This window comes from Ambystoma mexicanum, chromosome 3p (genome assembly GCF_040938575.1).
Source record: "Ambystoma mexicanum isolate Mex_15411 chromosome 3p, UKY_AmexF1_1, whole genome shotgun sequence".
In the NCBI taxonomy this organism is placed as follows: domain Eukaryota; kingdom Metazoa; phylum Chordata; class Amphibia; order Caudata; family Ambystomatidae; genus Ambystoma; species Ambystoma mexicanum.
The window spans coordinates 1,266,435,785-1,266,454,166 of NC_090925.1; the positions used below are offsets into that span (position 1 = coordinate 1,266,435,785).

At 44.6% G+C, this 18,382-nt stretch overlaps 1 protein-coding gene across 3 annotated transcripts in view; it reads right to left on the reverse strand.

Moving 5' to 3' along the window:
- POLR3H (RNA polymerase III subunit H) overlaps positions 1–18,080 on the reverse strand; it is a 128,173-nt gene extending 110,093 nt beyond the window's left edge. The window contains exon 1 of one of the 3 annotated variants that reach the window (XM_069652764.1): positions 17,828–18,080. The gene's annotated coding sequence lies outside the window, so the exon portion shown is untranslated. The remainder of the gene's footprint in view (positions 1–17,827) is intronic. The other 2 variants (XM_069652762.1, XM_069652763.1) reach the window with 2 other exon arrangements.
- Between the last annotated feature and the right edge of the window lie 302 nt (positions 18,081–18,382).

Sequence of the window (18,382 nt, forward strand, 5' to 3'; positions counted from 1 at the left end):
AGGGCTACGGCCAAGCTCCGCCAGCATCTGCTTGCATAAAAGTTGATAGGCGGCCCCATGTTGATGTTAGATTTTTTTGGGGGTCAGGAAATATGCAAGGGGTGCGAGCATTGATAGACACTGGGGCGGAGGCCTCTCTGGTTCATGGCAATCCAGCACGATTCAAAAGGCAGACAATTTACTATTACAGGTCTCGGGGGCGGGGGGGGAGACCCATACAGTACAAACAAAAGTGGAAATGAAAATAGGCAATTTGAGTAGGCAGAAATACCAAGTGTTGATTGTCCCAATACTCAAGTATATAATTGGCTTTGACATTCTTGAAGGGTTGACTTTGGGACTTGGAGGTAAAATGTACCAGTTTGGAATGAGTGCATTGACCTGTACACCCATTACCATAGGCAAATTGAAGATGCCCCCAGTGCAAGTGCCTGTGGCAACCAAGCGGGTAGCAATAAAGCAATACCGCATTCCTGGGGGGGGGCACAAGGAAATTTCAGACACCATCAAAGAGTATGTGGAGGCGGGTGTGTTACGCCCTATCACCACCGCATGGAACAATCATCTCTGGCCTATTAAAAAGGGGAATGGGTCGTGGAGGATGACGGTGGAGTACCGTGAGTTGAATAAACACACTCCTCCCTTAGTGCCCGCGGTCCCAGATGCCATTACCTTGATTGAGAATGTCCAAAAGTTTGAGGGGGCTTGGAATGCAGGGGAAGATTTAGCCAATGCATTTTTCTCTGTGCCAATTGCTGAAGAGTGTCAAGAGCAGTTTGCATTTTCTTGGAGCGGGCGTCAGTACACCTTTACAAGGTTACCTATGGGGTACATACATAGCCTGACTATCTGTCACCGGCTGGTGGCAGAGCACTTAGACAAGATACCGTGTAAACCTGACATACAAACCTCTCACTACATTGATGATATTTAGATTCAGGGCAAGGATGAGCACAGTGTGCAAAGCCAGTTAAATGTCATAATGGAAGGATTGAAGAAGGAAGGGTGGGAGATTAACCCAAATAATTCAAGGCCCAGCTGAAGCAGTGATATTCCTAGGGATTCAGTGGCATCATGGGCATTGAGAAATGGTGCTAAAAGCCCGACAGAAAATACTTGAATTCACCACTCAAATGAACAAAAAAGCAAGCTCAGCAGTTTATAGGGCTGTTTGGGTTTTGGAGACAGCACATTCCCCATTTAGGGCAGATATTGCCCCCCCTCTACAAAGTGACACGCAAGAAATAGGAGTTTCAGTAGGGGGGGTGCGGGGGGGGGGGGAAGAGCAGCAGAAAGCATTTGATTTGGCGAAAGACACTGCAGCAGGTGCTTGATTTATGGCCATTGAAGGAAGGCGAAGTGGAATTGAATGTGTCTGTACAAGACAATTATGCTAACTGGAGTGTGTGGCAGAAACAGGACAGGAAACGTGTGCCATTGGGGTTTTGGAGTCGTAAGTTGCCCGATGCTGGTAACTCATACACTCCGTTTGAGAAGCAGTTGCTGGCATGTTATTGGGCCCTTGTTGATACCGAGCAAATGACGGTGGGCCATGATGTATTGAGGCCAGAAATACCAATCATGCAATGGGTACTGAGCTCTCCTAAACCCATAGAATAGGACATGCTCAAGAAGCCAGCATAATTAAATGGAAATGGTACATTCAAGACAGAGCCAAATCAGGGAAGGGTGGAGTTGCGAAATTACATGAGCAAGTAGCCAACATACCGCCCTCAGATTACATACCACCGGAAGTGCCTGAAAAACGCGAGTCTCCCGTGAAATGGGGAGTACCTTACAGCGATTTGACCATGGAGCAAACAGAGCATGCCTGGTTCACAGATGGCTCAGCCCGATATGTGGGAACTGAGCGATACTGGAAAGCAGTGTCGTACAATCCCAAGACAAAAAAGATTTTGACAACGTCAGGGAAAGGGAAGAGCAGTCAGTTTGCAGAGCTTTAGGCAGTTTACCAGGCATTTAAACAAGAGACCCCTGGTCGATGTCATGTGTACACGGATTCATGGTCAGTGGGGAATGGATTGGCGGTGTGGTTGCCAACCTGGCAAAAGAACGGGTGGAAGATTCATTCAAAAGAGTTGTGGGGAAAAGAACTGTGGCAAGATATTGCAGAAATGTTATCACAAAGTGAAGTCATTGTGTATCATGTGGACGCGCATTGTGCCACAGACTCATTAGAACGTTGGTTTAATTCTGTTGCAGACGAACACACCAAGATTTCATCTGTGGATGCGGAGGCTCAGGAAGACGATTTGGAGGGTTTGGCCAAGTGGGCTCACCAGAAATGTTGGCACCTTGGAGAAAAGGCTACTATCAGGTGGGCACAAGCTCGAGGAATCAGTATTCCTTTAGAGGTAGTGAAAACGATCATTTTGCAATGTCCAGTGTGCCAACACCAACAGCATAGACCCATCCCTCAGATTGTTCGGTGTACTTCCGAAGAGGAAAACTACCAGGTCAAATTTGGCAGATTGATTATATCGGTCCCCTGCCAATCAGTAAAGGTTGTCATTATGCATGCACTATTGTGGATACATATTCAGGATGCAACACAACTGAACACCATCAGGTTGTTAGATCAGATCATATTACATTACGGAGTGCCTTTGCAGATTCAAAGTGACAATGGGTCACATTTCAAAGGCAAACTAATACAGGAGTATTGTCAGGAAAAGAGCATTGAGTGGCTTTACCATGTGCCTTATTACCCTGCCGCTTCAAGGCTGATTGAACGAATGAATGGGTTGTTGAATGAACAGCTGCGCAAATCTGGAGATGGCAATTTGGCAGGCTGGCGTGATCGTGTGTTTGATGCGGTGCAAGTACTAAACAATAGGCCTGTGAATGAGCATGAAACTCCTTTAATGCGGCTAATCATTCCTACTTTACGGATTCAACCCAATTCAGTCAGAGAAACCCTCTTGTACTGGGAAATGACCCCGGGTTCTTTAGCTCCCTATCGGGCGACTCCAGAGTCAGCAGGGGTAGACTTGCATTCCCATGAAGAAATCAGATTACACCCAAGAGGGATTGTTGTAATTGAAACAGGGATTGGAGTACAAATTCCCCCAGAGCATATGGGATGGATTGCCCCTAGATCTGGCCTAGCATTGAAGGGAGTTCAAGTGTTGGGAGGGGTAATTGATGCCGATTACCAAGGCGAGATCAAAGTCATCCTGATGAATAGTTGGGACCAATTGTTACCGATCCACAAGGGTGATCGGTGGCTCAATTGATTATCATTCCCGTTAAGTTGTCCATGATTAAGCAAGGGGAGCCTCCTACAGTGTTAACTATACGTGGGGGTCGTGGTTTTGGCTCTTCAGACAGTATGGTACCGGGTGCGAAGGTGTGGGTGGAAAGGCCAGGTGGCCCACCAGTGCCCGCAGATGTCAATGCATCAGGCAAAGACCAAGTAGTTTTAGTAATGGAGCCCGGTAGAAAGAAATGGCAATATGTGCCCGCAGACAAATGTTACCCGAGAGAGTGATGTACAACACTGATATCTCTTTTCTGGGTTTGCCTTGTAGATCCTGTGTCTGGCTGGTGTAATTGTGGGACTAAATGGTCTCCGTTTGGGAGGGTTAAACGGCATGCTGCTACCAAGGAAAAATGTCACATCTGTGCCAGTGATCAAGGGGATACTGATAATGAGTAATGCGGTCCAAAAGCAGCCTTATGCCGATGCCGAAAAGCCAGCCAGACCGAAGACATGGATTTGTGAAATGCGGCAAACACGTCAGGCGCAAGTGAAAACAACCTTGATGCCAGTCATGCGAGAGGCATCTTCAGGACGGCGAAAACATTCTCCCATGATTACCCAAACTGAGAATATGTGGATATATCTGGCACAACAGGTGCTCAACATTACGCACTTTTGCCTTACTGATGTGCCCAATGCTGAAGCTTTATTGACTACGTGCTTAGTAGCAGTGCTGACGCCAGTTCCGATTTTAAAGCATATTTTCGGCGTCACACACAATGATTCTTTGATTCAAGATTCCAATATTAGGCAATCTTTTTCCGTCTACGAGTACTGCAGATTTTGCCAGGAAACAGATCGCAAATGGAGAAATTTGACACGTGTTATAACCTGTAATATAACCCAAGGCGATGTGTGCTACCTTATGACATGCAATGCAAAAGAAATTGGCAAATGCCAACAGCTTGATTTAACCAAACAGCAAAATCACACGGTGTGTGAGCAACGATTATGTTCGCGAGTGCCACGCACATGTACCAGCATGAATAACACTATGTCTTGTAATCATACAGTGATAGCTGCCAGTCATTTGAATCATGTGAAACTTCCAACAGGATGGCTCTTTTCATGTGGCAACATCACATACACTTATATTCAAGCTAACATTTCCAGAGGTCCATGTGCCTTAACTAGATTAGGACTAATGATGTTTCCTTTACACCCAGCGATAACTCGAGGCAAAAGGTCAACTTTCGAGTCTGTGGGTCTATCCCCCGATTGTGATTCACATGTGCATTTCCTATCAGAAGCTGAGGTTCTAGCATTAACCCTTTCATTAGTGGGAGTTTGGGGTTTAGCTGCTGGGTGTTACAAATCTTTGATCAAATTAGCATGTTTAGTAGTCAAAGGACTTAATCATACTTCTCAGGCATTAGAAGAATTACTCCTTGATAGTAAAGTTATTAGAAAAGCAACTTTGCAAAACAGAGCTGCTGTTGATTATCTATTGCTAAAGCATAATTTAGGTTGTAATGCAGTTGAAGGTATGTGTTGTTTCAATCGAAGTGACCATTCACGATCCATTGAAAGTCATATTCGAGGTTTGAGGGATCTCATTTCTCAAGTGTCCCAAGATCATACTGGGAATTGGTGGGATTGGTTATTTTCATGGATTCCTGATGTTGGGGGTACACTATGTTACACTTATGCTCGCATTTGCATTATATTAGCCATTATAATAGCTTGTTGTTGTTGTATTCAATGCATTCATAATTTAGTTTTAATATTTCGTCGGTTTCAGAGACCGGCTCCTCTGCCACTGGGCTATGGAAGATAAATATCCAAGGGTGGAATTGTTATGCTTGAGCTAAAACATGGCGCTGATGCACAGTGCATTCTGGGAGCGCTCGGAGCCATGATGGATATTTACTTCATGCCGCAGTGAAAAGCTGCACTCATTTTGCTGAGAGCTAGATTCACGATGCTGAAGAAAACATGCTTTCCAAACCTGGTATGCAGTCAAGGACATTTCTGCTGGGAAAGCTAACTTTGTTATGTCTTGTTATGAGCTATGGGACTGTTTTGCGTGGTGCTCGTTTCTAGAGGAGGGAGGCACTTTGCTCCTTGAGGTTACTGTCGGTTGACCCAGCTGGCAACCAACGCTGCTCATCAATGCGCAAGTGCGTTGCCAGAAGGTTCGAGAAATTGCCACCCCTTTTTGAAGTGTGCATATATGCGGAACCCCTGAGCAGTCAGGTGAGACTTCAGCCGGAGGGGGGGGGCCCTTCCGTCCGGCATACCTGTGGGCTGTTGTGCTCTCGGCCTGGCTGTTATCGGGGTCTTCCAGCCGCTTCTGGCGAGATGAGGAATCCAGTTGCGCTCACTGTGATGTATTTTCTTTTGAATTCTCTGTTTCTTCTGTGATTTATTTCTATGTTATCACTGGTTGCTTCTAAGCTTTGAATAAATAGCTGTATAAGTGCTCATTATTTTCTAAGAGTGTGTGGTTGCAAGTTATTGCGTCTTCCTGCGTTCAAAGTATTGGCTCCGTAATTGCACTGGTGATTTACGACTGTCCGTGCATTCTGGGAGAGCAATACACTTCGTCATTCTACTTTTCAAGTCTGGATGTGTATAGAGAGGCATCATTGTTTTTAGAGGCTTCATTTATGCATCCAACTTGAAACAATATAGTAGCATCCAGAATCATAATCTGTGGTGTTCCTACTCCAACTCTCACCCTGCCCTAACCATGCCAAGTTTCTTCCGGCTTATCACAAAAACAACATGCACAAGAACCTGCCAGGAACTATGCCTCTCTCTCTGCCAAGAGGTTCGCCCCTCTCTCTTGCCACTGTTAGATTTGGCATGGCCACATTATAGAGCCATAGCAGGGTTCGTAATTGAGGTGAGATGCAAGCTATTTAGCTCCGGTTTGTAGCCTAGAAGAGCCTAGTTAGCTTGACACCAAAAGCTACCAAAATTCACTTTCCGCTCTCCAGGCAAACTGATGCCGAACAAACACATCTATATGAATGTAACTGTTTATTTGAAATAAACAAGTGTTGGGACACATTTAAAGAATATTGGGTCATACATAAGGGACATCTTGTGTGGAAGTTATATTTCCGGAATGCTAAGCACTAGCTGCTGATTATCCAGTGGTAACTCCTGGTCACAGGTTAATGCTGGACTCCCAGGAGGTTGTTTTAGCTCCTGTGGATGCAATCTATTTTGGGTCACTGCATAGTATACTCCTGCAGGCCACTCAGCTTACCCACAAGGGCCCATAGCCCGATTTGAAACACAGCCTGAAAAGATAATCTACAGAGTCCATGTTCCATGACAAAAGTAAAATATCTCGCTTTGTATTTCATTTTGAAACACCAGACCAGTAAGACCATTTACTTTTAACTTGCAGCCTCTACACGTGTGTGCACAGTCAGGTAATGATAATTCAAGAAATACAGGGGGGGGGGAAATCACATAGCATACATGGAAACAGTACCGCCACCACCCAATGGGAAGCTCGTAAGGAAACAGAAATAAATCTATTCTGTAGGCAGCCCTATGTGCTGTTGAACAGGGCATGAAACTTTTACACTGCTTATGGAGGAGTCCTCCTATTTACCAGATCATACTGTGCTGGTATGTGCAGAAGTTCTTAAGCAGTCTCAAATGGCCCCGGGTACATACCAAGATCCATCTACCCTCTCATAGGATAGTAGGGTCTGATGGAGTCGGGCATAGATATCAGCAGTGTCAACATTACGTTAAGGAAAGACACATTTATTAATGTGATTTTTAGTCTAGCCATTTCCCCAGCTTTTGTCAAGGCGCTACCCAGACAAAGTTAAGTGACTTTAGTATTAGGATTGCTGTCCAGCGAGAGTATGCCGAGAAAAGTTAAAAGCACCCATACTATTCCCACTGCCTAACAAATAATCCAAGATCTTGATGAGCCAAGTGAGTTATCTGTATCATAACTATATTAAATGTATGCCTCTCCACATAGGACAGTACCCAAGAGTTAACAGGATGATTAAGGCCATTTACATAGCATAACATGCATTACTAAAATGTTACGCTCAGCTGGCTCCCACAGGGGCGTCGATCTGAACTGGACAGCTGCGGTCTCCACCAATGTGATGCGTAGTGCCGAGATGACAGACTGGACTGGCCCACCTAGCTTCGTTTGCTTGGCCCGTAGGAGTATTCTTCTGCAAATGGAGAAAGGGAATTAACCGACCGTGGAGTTGAGCGTAAATCCCCCCACCCCTGCTGTTCTCCCCACAGATCACCTTTAATGTCCCCTCTTCTAGTCTCACCTGATGGTTTGGAAAGATGAGCTCTCCATCCTGCATTGAGCGCAGGGGCGCGCAGATAACCAGTTGCTTCACTGGTTCGAAGGAACAGGCGAGTTCCAGAACAATATTGATTCTGAGATTTCCGGCAAGACGCCGTAGGTATATAGTTCGTAAGAGTTCAAATGTCTGACTTTCACTCTTGTCCGATTCCTTGCAGGTTGCAGCTTGACCCTAGCGAAGAGTTCCTCGTGGCAACCGGTAACAGGATTTGTATCATCCAACACATTTCGATAAAATAATGTCAGTATGTAACCTGTTGCTTTCTCCCTTATTCAGGTGCTGAGGGAAATTATGAAGTCTCGGGGAATAATGCCTCCGGCGGTAAAATTAGGTAAGTCTATTGTGGTGAGGAGGATTCCCCTTGTTTGTCCCTTTGTTTCACCTTGCTGTCCTTTTGTTTCCCCTTAGAGGCCGGGGTACGGCGAAGATGCGGTGGAAGCTGCACGGACCCGTGAAGAGGAATAGTACCCCCGGCGGTTAAAATCAGGTAAGTCTATGGGGGGTAACTAATATTGCCTTCGTTTATTCCCTTGGCTCACCTTGCTGTTCTTATGTTCCCCTTAGGTGCCGGAGTGCGGCGGAACATGCAGAAGGATGCGGTAAATAGTGAAGATGCTGCGAAGGCCGGCAAGTTCAGCACGGCGCTGCAGCAGGCGAGGCGCATAAAATAACTTCTTTCTTCCAGCTCGAAGGCGCGGTGGATCGAGAATTCAGGTAAGGATCAAAGGTATTGCTCTTGTTCTAATCTTTTCTCCTCCTTTCTCCCTTTTTCTAGAAGCTCCAGACTCGAGGCAGGCGTGGCAGAAGACTGGATGCAGACTTGCAGGCACGGTGATCGTTACGCTGCTGGATGCAGAATAACGCGAAGCGTGTGCTGCTCTTCGGGCGTGGTTTACATAGCCACCAAAGTAGTCCCAGGTAAGTATTCCTCCCCGACCCACCCAAGTAAAAAAAATAGTCCCTAGGTAAAGTAGTCCCTTCCAAGCCTCTTTTGGCTTGGAGCTCTGCAGCATGGTCTGCATTAGGTAAGTTTTAATCTATGAGCCTGGCGCCTATGGCGCCAGGACTGACTCTCCATATGAGCCTGGCGCCATAGACGCCAGGACTGCACCCAAATGGCCCCTAGCAGGGGTTGTTGGGCTTGCTTGGAATAACTTGATGCCTGCTTCCGGGGCTGCTGGACTTTATCTGGATCCCCGGGTCTAGGCATCATGACATAAAACCGCCATCATCCTATATAATAAACACCTTTGCCGCCTACCAAGAACTATGTGCACACCATAACATCTCAACTGGTACCGACCTGGCCGTCATCAACCTAAAATGACATTAAGATTGTAGCCCCAAACACCAACCCTAACATATGAAACAAGACACTCAAAATAAACTCTGGATCACACTGAGGGACACTTGTATGTCGACTGAGCAGAACACCACTTGGGGTAACCAGAAAGAGTTAGAGAAAAACATACAAATACAGGGCATCGCGTTCTTTTACTGACAACAATTTTTTCGAAGTAATTTTCTCTGCATATAAACATATCGAAATATATAGTGGGGGCGAGGGGAGGTAAGTGGTTAAAAGGGGCGGAGAAGCTGTTGGGGTTATAGTATAGGGAAGGGGAAGACAAATTGCTTTGAAAAAACTGCTGTCGGCAAAGAGACATGGAACCCACATATACGGATTAAAATATAAAAAAAGACCTGCCACATCAGATGTACTTTTTCCGTATGGCCTCCTCAGTTGCAAAGTTTTGTCCCTCAACCAGGGTGACCGGCTACTAGGGATGTAACGGTATACCGTTAAAGATACCGTGAACCACTCAATTGAACAATAATAACCGTCACATTGTTTATACCGGTATACCGTTAAGTGTGCTTTTTAATCTGATTTGGAAAGGCTGCAGTAAGCAAGTGCTGCGCAGTCTTGGTCTTGCACTGTTGGATGTGCCATCTGCCAAGTAGTTTCCGTTGGAGCAGTTTTTAATGCCACTCCATAAACCACACGTGCAGGACACAAAATCAATATGTTAGCAATAGGAAGAATAAATACAGGGCCAAGAAGGAAAAGGATTTACTTTGGGTTGCCAGCTTTGGGGTTTATTTATTTATAATGGATAATGTTTGCTAAACATATGACAATGTGGGATTTCCCTGGTTCTATCATTGAATTTACATATAATAACACTGAGAAATTCACTCATCTCTGTGGGTATTCCCTGCTGCCATACCAAAGGGTAACATGTCCGTGATTACTGAACACCTTTTGGCCTGCAAGTAAACTAAAGGCTGTAACGTAAAGAGAGCGTGCGTGTGCGTGTGTATGCGCACAAGCGTATACTACCATCAGCCTCCATTGATCTGTAGCATTCAGATTATAAAGATGGCAACATGTCATCTTCACCAGTAGCCAGTGGGGGAGCTAAAAGCCCAAATGACCATTTAAAAAAAGCTATTCAGTTTGCTTTGCCAGTCGCAGCAAGCCGGCCCCCCCAACCCTCCTCCTCCTCTACACACGTGTTTGGTGGAAGCAAGGGGCGGCATTTCAGTGGAAATTATGTTGAAAAGCCCAATTCTGGCCCTGGGTGCCTGGTTTTGTTTGTGATGATAAATCTGACAATTTATGACCTTTTAGAAAATATTTGGTAAGATTGGTTAACTCCACCTGCTATACCGCAATAACCATGATATACCGTCAGCACGACTTGAGGGAGGTATTATGGCAACCGAAACACAGGCCACAACATGTGTTTAGGAGCACCATTACCAAACTAGCAGCGGATGTCTGGGACAAACTGGTTGGGTGAAACGCAATCACAACATTCACTTCCCTCTTCACCCCCATCTTTAACAATGGAGACTTTACCCCAAGGAAGGAGCGGGGGGGGCATTCAGGCAATAGTGGGAGGGGGTTGCAGGGTAATTTGGATATGTTCCAGGGCCAGACCATATGCTCATTCATAGACTGTAAGCAAGCGTTTGGAGTGGAGGAAGGGGAGATACTCAGATATGAGCAGTTAAGGCATTGGCTACTGAGCCCAGCAATCAGGGAGGCGGCCAAAAGGCAGGTTACCCCATTCAGGAAGTTCATTCCGACACATGATGGGTCAAAGGGCTTGATATTCGACCTATACAGAATCTTAACCGATACTACCCCCAGAGCTGCATGGAAGTATATGAGTCAATAGGAACAGATGCTAGGGCCGGATATCGGGAGGGATGATTGGGAAAAATTCTGGAGGAAGATCCTCCAAATTGGCTAAAGCATCCCAACTACAGGAGACATGGCACAAGATGTGTGGCATTACACTCCTGTCCGCCTACAAAGCATATACCCTGAAGCCTCAGGGGAAATGTTGGAGGGGATGCAGACAGGAGGGCATGGCTGCCCACATATGGTGGGAATGCCTGAGAATAGCCCCATTCTGGGGGGAGGTGCGACAGGCCCAAACTCAAGCCTTTGGGCAAGGAGACAACAGACCCCTGGAGCAAGCACTGTTGGGGCTGGCAGGGGAAAGTGAACCTAGGGGCCGGGAGAAGGCAAGGGTGGTCCTCACTCTGGCTGCAATGACTCATAGCCCGGAACTGGCTGTGAAAGGTTTGGGAACTGGTCACCCTCGAGTGGGCATCGTACGCAATGAAAAACAATTTGCAGCAATTTGCTAAAGAATGGGGAGAATCACTGGCGTTACTGAAAGATGACTTAAGAGCGCAATGGTGTCCGCCACGCCTAAAACTACTGGATCTTCACTGAGCATTTGGTACTCATGGGTCCTCAACGGAAGACAAAGACATGCAGGTCCTCCAGGGGGAGGGGAGCGGAAAGAGGTTGTAAAACCAATAAAGATTTTTTTTTTTTTAAATGTATGCTCGTAAGCTAGAAGATGCTGTTTAGCGTTATAATAGCAAACAGGAGCTACTTTAAGCTACCCAGCTCAAGCAAATTACATAACATTAGCTCGGTGTGTTCGGCAAGAAGTTGAAAGGGGCATTGGATACAGCAAAAAGACATTTAAAATATAGTGCATAGCCCTTTAATTAAGCAGCAACATTTGAAATCATCCCAACAAAAAAAGAAAAAAAAACAGGCGTATATGCTTTCAGCCAAACAGTTAAATGGATATGTTTGGATAATAGTATCAGCAGAGCAGTGCAAGAGGAAAGACCATGAATTCTATTAATATGTGATCTGTACAGAGAGTTTAAAAATTAAAGTAAAAATGCTACTTTTAATTTGCATGGATTACTGGTTGTAAAGTATTACAAAAGATGTTAGAGTTCAAATATATTTCAATTAACCTACAAAATACCCCCACTGGGACTGGGCACCGGTTTGCTAGGCTCTAATAATTTTACTCCCAACTTAAAGAAAAAACAATACTCTCACTTCAATATCTTAATTAAAAACATGATACAGAGCCATACAGAGCAGGCAAAATATTGTCTGCGTCTCATGCAGAAGTTGGATTTCCTGCACGTTAAGACTCCCGACTCATTCCCGGAAGCCACCCCTGTGATGCCAAATATCCAGGAACTGCTTTTAGCATCTACTCATGAAATCTTTATTTCGATTTTTGGGAATCAAATACGTTTGTATTTATTGCGGCTTGGTTTAAATTAAGCGCCCGAATCAACATTCATACATAGATCATTACGGGCGCTAGGGTCCTCCTTTGAATGCGATTCAAAGCGTGGGGTCAAGTTAACACAGGGCACTGAAGGTCCCACCACCTCTGCTATCTTGATACAGAATACAAGACTGGACCAACAGAAGATGGTCTACAGCAGCACCTGGAGCCATAAACAAGTGTAGAGGAGGTCCCAAATATAGCCTGCACTCCAGTCGCCCATTTTGACTACCAGGAACATTCACACCGAAATACGTGACGTATGATGAGCAGATAAACCAGCAGAGAGCCGCAGTAGTGCTCTGCCCAGTGCCCATCAGAAGAACAATACCTATTGAAGTACCAATAACCAGACAACCATGGGGCAGTAAGGTACCCATTGAGAAAACCCTACCAGCAAATGAAACGAAATGAAGACTGCTTAAGTACTGTACAGGAAGAAACCAAAACGTCCTTAATGGAAGACGAATGGTGACGTCACGAGGGACTAGACTAACGCACCCATAGAAGAAACGACAGAGGACGACACGAAAATAAGACGCGCCATGAATAAGGATGTTGTGAACCTATCAGAAGAAGGCGATGTTAGAATACAAAGAAGCTGGGCCCATACTGGAAGGCCATAATTCAAGCTCTCTCAGACATCACAGCGTCCCGTATCCATGCAGAACCCCTAGCTGTACTGTTCGGCCTGTGGGATAGCCCAGAGTTGAGGAAAAGGTCTAGGTTTCTCAATGTTGCCACCATAATAGCCAGAAAATGCATATTATAATGTTGGAAGAGCCGATCCCTCCCACCCCCCCTCGTTTGAGATGTGGATGAGGGCCCTCAGCTGAACTCAATCGTGCGAGGAGGACTACATCAATACTCTCCGGCTGGCCTCCCGCCCCAGGAATGTATGGACAGAATTTTGTACATATTTAAATAACAAAGACGACCTAGAACTATTGTCCTCCCCTCCTCCTGGTGATGTAATCTAATCCACTGCTGTGCCGCTTGGAGCTGGGCAATGGCCCCACCGGTATCTACCTAACATTCCCATGTATTGCACTACTATGTTTATATATCTGTCACTCTTGCTATGCTGTACAGTGTGTTGATTGTCTCTCACCATGCCAATAAAGAAAAGTTTTTTTTTTTAAAAAAAAGAATACAAAGAAGCTTAAATTTGTAAGCAGGATGAAGATATTCAACCAGCTAACGCCTGTACATATGCTTGTAACCGCAAGAAAGCTAAGAAAACAGTGCGGCTTGCTATGCTAAGTAGAAGAATAGAGCGGCAAGCGCCATTGTACACAATCTACCTCAAAACAAAGCACATTGTATAAGTGCTAGTCCACTTTGCACTAAAAAGCAGAACCGACCAGGTTATTATAGGCCAAACGCATGAAGTTTCATATTCTAGCAACTCGAGGAAAAAGGTTGAATCGAAACTCGGCAGAGGCAGCTTGTGCCGGGGAAGCCAAGGTCATATCAATAGAAGCTATGAACAGTAGCTACTTTTAATTGAAGCTAAGATCAGAATATCCTGCCACTGAAGAATCGCGATAAGAAGGCGAAGGCAGGTGGCGGGTAAAACGAAAATCAAATGCACAAATTGAAAGAAACAAGGAAAATCCATGGTGTGGTAGCACGTGACCACCCAAGCAAAAAGAGACACTGATTCACACCTACGCTTGGCACCCGCCCAGACAGAGATATCCAAACTTTTTCGAGACAAGAAGATGCAGTTTTGAGGCCAACCACAGTGAACTGATTGACACATAGCCCATAAAGAGATGATTGATTGCAGGAAGGCAGGGTGAATTGGGGGACACCCTGCACCTGGTTGACCTTTCTGCGTGCTGCTAAGCAAAGTGGAGATTCTATGCATGGGGTTGATGCCAACCCAATCACAATGGACCAAATAATCTAGGGTCCTATAGTTAGAACCAATGGGACGTCGCACTTTTAGTGACGTCTACAGTAGTCATTTTAAAGGAAGGGCTTAGATGCCCACCTGACTGCGTTTACCCAATCCCCTTAGTCTGTTACCATATACAGATAAAGCACCTATATTAAAGTTACCTTTTCCTAACCAATAGAATTGCATGTTAACTTTTGAGTGTTACACGCCAGATTATGACGCGTTTTGAGTATAAAAGTTATATTTTGTATTAAGTTCGAGGGAGTTGAAGCGAGACGGCCATCGCATCACTGTTGATTTCCATGTTTCCCCGTTTTTTGTACTTTTCATTAAATGGACTCTCCTTTGCCAAACCATTGAGTTGTCCTTATTGATTGGTGTTGGAGTAAGAAAACCTGCACCCCCATCCATCTCAATGTGCAGCTATCTCGTCTCAAAGTACTGCAGAGCAAACCCCTACTCTATGGGCCGACCGGGGGTCTCTCCAGTACACAAGAGTCATGCTCCCAGACCAACACACTGATAATACAACAGAGGTGTGTTAAGAAGCCTCAGTACTAAATAACGGAGTATATCACGATTTTAATGTGAAGATTGTCCTGAAGGAAGTGGGCACTAGAAATAACTAAACCACTGAAACTGGTGAACAGAACAACTGTAGTAAGGGCATTTAGTAAACTTGGCAACACGTACAGTTTATAATTGATCTTGATGAATTTTCTTGACCACTGATCAATTAGGTCTTCAACGTTTTTATCTAATACGATGAAAAGAGAACCTGGACTATCGGCCAATAACAATTACTTTGCCATAGATTTCTGCGTATTTCAAGTATTTTATATCCAAGTGTTTGATTGTTAGAGGCATAAGAAGTATGAAGTGACTCCTTGGTTTACGAATGGAGAAGAGAGCGTTTCCCAACTAATAAAGATAATTTACTATCCTTCTTATTCTATCCACTTATAGATATGCGGTACAACAGCGTTTGCAAGGGGTAGCTATCAGAAAGGCTGGGGTAGGTATTTCCTGTCCTTGTCTAGGTCTCTGCTTCTTAGCAGAAGACACCAGTACAACATCTATGACTCGGACCAATCTCTGACTGCTGTATGAATGTTGAGTGAATTGTTGCACTAAACCGGAATCGGGTGCTTTGCCCTTTGTTGCGTTAGTATTCTTACCCTGCTTATAAATTGTTGAGGCACCCACTCCACAAATGTGGGTAAAATAAACCTTACACAATTAAAAAGAAATACCATCATACAAAACATTGTTACAAATATGATCCTTCCATAATAAAATTACTTCAATTTAATAATAGCGATATTCCTCCACTACCTACCAGGATTGTTCGTCAGGTATCATTTAAATGGCAATGGTTTCTTTTTTTTTTGTAAAACACATCTCTGTTTTACTAGTATTCTGCTCAACTGTATTTTCAGAGAGATAAGTATTTAAAAAGAACATCTACTACTATTCCCACTGGCTTAGTTGGTACGTATACGCAGTGTTGGAGGATAGAGGTTAAGAAGGTTAGTGCAAGGAGGTTATTGGAGGGCCATCTAGTGTTGCCATGGCGATATGTCCGTTGTGGTGCGCTTCAGGTAAGGCCCGTGTATGTTGACACGTGTTTCGGCCTTAAAGGCCTTTTTAAAACCGGGCCACTAATCTGGTTCATCCAAGGCTAATAGGGATTGTTGCCTTGATCCTTCTTGTTACAGAAAGTATTGAGCAGCTTGTAGCCCGATTTTTAAAAAGGCTTTTTAAGCCAAAACACGTGTCAACATAGACGGGCATATGATTGCATCTGATTATTTGGTCTGAGTAAGCATTATCAATTAAACTATTGCTTTTTTCCAACATTTATTGGGGCGTCTGGCGCACCATAGGAGTACAAAACAAAGACTCAATTTCTTCTTAGGGAGTGAATATACCTTACGGTACTCTAAAAAGGTATGTCAGGCAACTTTGCTGGAATTGAGAGATTTGTTGCGCTGGGAGACAGCCTATATGCGCACCGGTTTTTCTGCCATTTCAACTTAAATTGGTTGGCAGGCTGAGAATCCTCTTTAATCTCACTCTAACTTGCTCAGAGCAACCTGCTGGGGCTCTTCCTCACCATGGAACATTCGTCAGGCAACTGGGATAGGGAAATGAATACCTGGTAGTTTCTCTCAGAAGTCTACCCAGTGTGTCTCAAGAAGGTCTCCAACCCAACTCCCACAGTGCAAACAGCCACAGGCCAAAAATGTAATCCCTGCATACCTGGTGATGAGGTGGCTACATAACTTCAGGTTCAGAAAAATGTTGAAACCCTGTAGGAGGGGTTCTTTACCGGCAGCTTGACATGAAGAGATGGGAAAATAAAACATGTTGGATTATCAAAGTTTTCCACAAAGCTGGATGCACAATCTGTGCAAAAGGGAGTGCCATGGCCGCAGGAAGCTGAAGGCAAGCATACCAACTGTTAAAGAAAAGAGGTTGGGTGCAGGGTAGGATGGTATAATCCAAGAACACTGCCATCTCGTATTTGCAGTATTTCCAGCCCCTTACCTGGGAGATCTCATTAGAAAGCTTTACGCAAGAGCTAAATAACGAACCATGGCTTCAGGCACTAGGACTACTGCATGCATTGCAAACGAGGACAAGGTTGGTTACTCCAGAAGTATTAAATGTGAAGGTGGTCTAAACCTGGTGTTGAATTATGGTGTTAGATCCATGCGATCCCTTTTTGTTCCAATGTACACAATTATTTATGTACGGATAATTGTATACTGAAGAAGAGTATTTAGTTATACAAAACCCACTGAGTTATAACAACTGGGACCGTTTATGGTAAAGAGTATTCAGGGCTCAAATCGAGGCAACACGCAGGTGAACGGCGTCCACCCAATTTGTTCAAGGGCGGACGCAGTCCTCCCCGTGTGGCGTCAATGAATTATAAAAAATACAAAAATAAAATAAGTGCTACTAACACTTGATAACACAGCGCCGTGTTTGAGATTCGAACCGGTGCCTTACAGCTGGGAGGAAAGACTTCACTACAGCACAAGAATCTGAGAAACATGTTGTGGAACGCTCCTAATGACTTCCTGCTCTACAGGACACGTTTTCTTACATATTTAAAGTGCGCACCTTTTCTATTGAGAACGCAATGTTTTATTAAAAAATCATATTCTCTTGGGAAATGCTCATCTGTCCTGTGGATAAAGCCATCTTAAAATGAATATGCAGATATATTTCAATTTACTATCACTGCCTGTGACGTCAGTCCCCACTGCTTAGTCAGAGTACCGCCACTTTTTTTTTTTGTGGACTCCAGCTCTGCGTGGAATTAATCTACTTTATACACAAATGAATGAGTGTTTAGTAAACGTGTTCACACTAGACGATCAAGAATGACAATGAAACAGAAATAATGTTCATAGTGATTGTTGGCATAGAACGTACACAATGTATTGCTGTGTTCAGACTGCATACAGTGGTTCTGAAAAGATGTTGCAATCGACGTCGTTTAGAAAGTAAATAGAGAATTACTCTGCTTACCGTCAGTAACCCCACACACAGCTTGTTACTAACCTAATGAGTGTTCTTTGGAGAATTCATGTGTGATATTAAGTAGGTGTGCTCTGGCCAGACGTCACACTTATAATACAAGTTTTCTTTTTTCCATCAACTTCACTCTTTTGACTTGTTAATTCCTTACTTGTTTAAGCACTGCCTGTGGGACAGGAGGAAGCGGAGAAGTAACGCCGTGTGTCGTGGCAACAACCCATCGTCTTCATCCTAAACTGGAAATTCAGAACGAAGCAACGGAAAACATGTACACCGAATATCCGCAGATCCCATTCAACGACTTCTGTCCCATACGCATGGGAAAGGTATGGTAGTGCCTAGTTCCCATCCGAGAAACGGACCATAGCAACCTCGTGACTACTCTTCTTCACGTGACTTTGACACGTTCCCTACCAAACACGCAGCGTCCGACGTCATCACTATGATTTTCGTGAACTGGAGGCGAGAAGCCGAGAACCCGGAAGGCTTCGGCAATCGGCTGTCCGTGCAACATGAATCTGTGTGCCCATGGCTGGGTTGATACTAGTTCCCATCCGAAAAACGTACCATCGGTTGCTGGGGGAATTTCTCAGATAAGAAATAGCGCTTCAGTGTGAGTGGGCTAGTTCCCATTAGAGAATTGGCCCTTTTTTGCCCCTAGTGGCCAAGTCCTGCGTAATAATGGAAACTAGCCTACTCACACTGA